This window comes from Egretta garzetta, unplaced genomic scaffold, assembly GCF_000687185.1.
Source record: "Egretta garzetta isolate BGI_Z169 unplaced genomic scaffold, ASM68718v1 scaffold31, whole genome shotgun sequence".
Taxonomy (NCBI): Eukaryota; Metazoa; Chordata; class Aves; order Pelecaniformes; family Ardeidae; genus Egretta; species Egretta garzetta.
In genome coordinates, this window is record NW_009258663.1 from 43,969 (window position 1) to 47,645 (window position 3,677).

The window sequence follows — 3,677 nt, forward strand, 5'->3', positions numbered from 1 at the left end:
TAAACATCATGAAGGTGTTTGAGAGCACTTATGTATATTCAAAAAGCTATGCTAGCTTCATCAATTAATTTAAAACTTTTCCTTTTCCGAAAACTGTTACTACTTCCTATGGTGATGGTAAATAAACTAACACCATTCTCAGTTCATATGTAGCATTTCAAAATATATTTTTAAATAAGGATGTATGATGAAATTTGTTAATTAATTGTGAAACAGAATCAGAGGCAGCGTTTTATATTTAAAAGCATTTCTGTCTTCCTCCCTTGCCTGTAGGAAATCAGGTTTCAGTTTAAGAGGAGATGTAAGCAATTGTGGCCGTCTGTGTGCAATGCAGAGCTGTGGCTCAGGATATGGCACCCCGAACCTTAGCTAGGAGCCCAGCACAGTGAGGAGGCACGAGGGAACGTAACATTTTTTTTTTCCTGTGCTAGAGGTAATAAATAATGATGATCTATAATCTTTGAATTTCTGCCACTGAAACAGTGTTCGATAGTTAGCTTAGGCTTTTAAACTACACTTACACGTGTGCTTTGCCACACAAAGCCAGCCCGCAACAGAGTAAGCAATTACAGAGCAGTTCTAAATATCCAGATACTTGAGAAGCATGTTGTTAAAATCTAGCATACTGAAACAAACATCAATTAGAAACATTTCAACTTTTGTTGGAAACGCAACCCAAAATGACGATATTTGAAAATGAAGGTCTGGGTAATTCCATAGATTTTACTGAAGCCGACATTTTGCTCCTTTGTTGTACTCATTTGATAAATATAAAAATGGTGAAAATGTGTCAGATGACTTGTGTGAAATGCCAACTGATTGCAGTTTATTTAAAAAAAAAAAAAAAAAGTATACTTCTGTGTGTAATAAAACAGATATTCCAAATGCTGCTGTTGGCCTATTTCCACCGTTCAAGTTGCTGAACTTGGCACCATGCTCCATCCTATACGTTTTTCCTCCGCAAAGTATGTCTTCAGTACCAGCATGTGAAGTTTTTTTTCCCCCCCCGTCTCACTTAGCTTAAAACAAACTTACCTCCCCTCCTCTAAAGTATCTGTATTTTGGCAGCTTTTTGCAAGTCTGTGAATGAAGTTACATGGAAGGGTAAGGTGTCCCGTTGGGTTCACAATCAATAGGAATCGCTGGCAATAGAAGTAACAGGGTAAACGGCGTGTTCCACAGCACTGTACTGCCTGGAGGCTGCGCTGTGTCAAAGGAAACTGCTGTGGGTTGTGTGGTCTGGCAAAATGGTATCGAGAAAATGACGCCTTAACATTTATCACAGAAAACCAGAAATGCACTTTTTCACAGAAGTAAATGTGTATGTAAGTGAGCGATTTTGTATTGCTTATAAAAAGCTCTTGAAGAAAGTGCAGCAGCGTTGCACGTAAGATCATAAACGTTTCCAGGTAATTTAAAAGTCGATCTTCTGTCAAAACTGGAGGGATTTTTTTTAAATAGAAGAATGAAAAAGGTCTAATGAAACACCAGGAAGTTTAGAAAATGGGTAAGAACCTGATAATATCTGGCTTAAGCAGATGTCTCCCTTTAAATCAGGAGCACTTCTGCATACTCCTAGAGCTCTCAGAAGGCCATAGAATGGGGTTGGAAATCGGATGGATGCAATGGACAGAAATTGCAATACAGGCAAAATGCAAATCTGGTTGCTGTAAGACACTACCAACAAACACTTGATTCAGAAATGGTTAAGAAAGGAAGAGAGAGAGGGGGAGGAAGGGAGAAAAAGACAGGAGCAGGGAAAGGTGCAGGTACATGTGTGGGAGGCTTCTGATCTCCTCTGGTTCTCTCCGGACCTTTTCCCAAAGAGCATTTATACATTCTGTCCTTCCTAACTCCAGAGACAAAGCTATACCTTTAAATGGGAGACAGCTGTCTCCTTGGAAGGTGGAACTGGAATCAGTTCTCTTCTACCCGAAGGTTTACACACCTCAGCTCGAAGGCGTATAAAGGATATACGATATAAAGGTTGATAACCAGCCCTATGGCTTCCGAATTGCAAAAGTCCATAGTCTTGGAAAACTCGAGTGCCAGAGCTCCACCAAAGCAGTGCTAGTGTGATGCAATTCTACTTCAGCAAAATCAGAATCAAAATCAGAATTTAGTTTATAATCTCTAATTGTTTAAAGAAGGCCACCTTCCGTGCTAGTAAGAACAAGCTCAACTTCAAAGCCCTCTTCTTCTGCCATAACCCTACTCCTAAGATCGGAAATGTTGAATGTGTAGGGATTGTACAAGAATCAAATATTTATATCATTTGTAATTTAGTTGTAATAATAATCTCACTTTTAATGTGTTCTTAATGATTATTATGCTTCACTTTTGTAGGCTTTGGTTTCTATCAGACTAAATGTGTCAAATGAAGTGTCAGAGTAAGTGTATTTGTGAACTTTCTATTGCCTCAATGAACCGCAGCTGTGTGCATTAAATAAAATAATTCAGTGAAACAACTGTTGCTCATATAACTGTATCTAAAACTTGAATTTGCTCCCTGAAATCCAACAGAAAACCACTATTACAAAACTTACTGTATATGTGACAAAGAAATGGGATGGGAACAGCTTTTGAGCGGTCCAGTCTAAACCCATTTTGTCGACCTGTTTAACTTTGCTTCTATTAAATGGTCCGCAGCACTGACAAATTTTCGATGCATAGGCCAGTGGTCCCCCAAAAAGCCAAGTATCGGTGTTTCTAGCCTTGGAAGTCACAAAGTGATCCAGCCAGACACCTTAATAAATGAAGAAACCCCCGACCTAAGGATGGCTCTGGTGGCCTGCAGAGGTGACACAGGCAGAGTAGATGGAAGCGGGGTGGATCCCTGCCTGCCGTGCTAACCCGGATGGTCTGGCTGCATTCATCTCTCTCTGCCACCCTGTTGTCTCTTCTCTTGCCTTTAGGAGACGAGTTTTTTTCAGGACTGATTTCTGTAGTGAGCTCCAGTCGTGGAATAAAGGCCTCCTTTGTGGGGCAATATAAATAATGAAGTGGAGAACGTAAAGTGTTTGATCCTTACTGCCGCAGAAGGGCAATGTATATATGCTTTGGTCTGCCCAGAGGTGGTGTGTGTGTTCATCTGCTGAAAAGTTGTTTTACTGGGAGTCGAGAGCCCCTGCCTTAGCTGACAGTCTCGTGCCTTTGCTTCGGAAATACGAGTACAGCTATTTTGAGGGTAGCACCAGGGGAAAGTTCCTGCGCTGTCCTTTGAAAGGGAAATGGATTTTGTGTTTTAACTTTGGCGGCCGTCATTCAGATTTGCACGGCCTAAGGTCCCGTGGTTTTCGTCCTAATACTTATAATCCAGTTGAGAGTTAGGCTCCGGCGTGAGAGACACACCGCACGAGCGAGCTAGGAAGAGCAAAGTTCCTCACTGGAGACCTCGCCAGAGCATGTGGGCGGCAAGTCATCCTTAAGCGGGAAAAGGGATGTGTTCTGATGTAATAAAACCTTGGTAAGAGTTCGGGGAGAAAGGCGCTGCTTTAAACCGAACGCACTCTGCGTCCCGCAGGCCTGGCACAGCCCGGGTTTCTCCCGCTCCCGCTGGGAACGGGTACGTTGCTGTTCCCGGTTGCTGTTCCCGGTTGCTGTTCCCGGTTGCTGTTCCCAGCAGATTCCGCTCTGGGTGCCCCGCAGCCGCCCGGGCCCCGGCGGTGCAAAGCCTC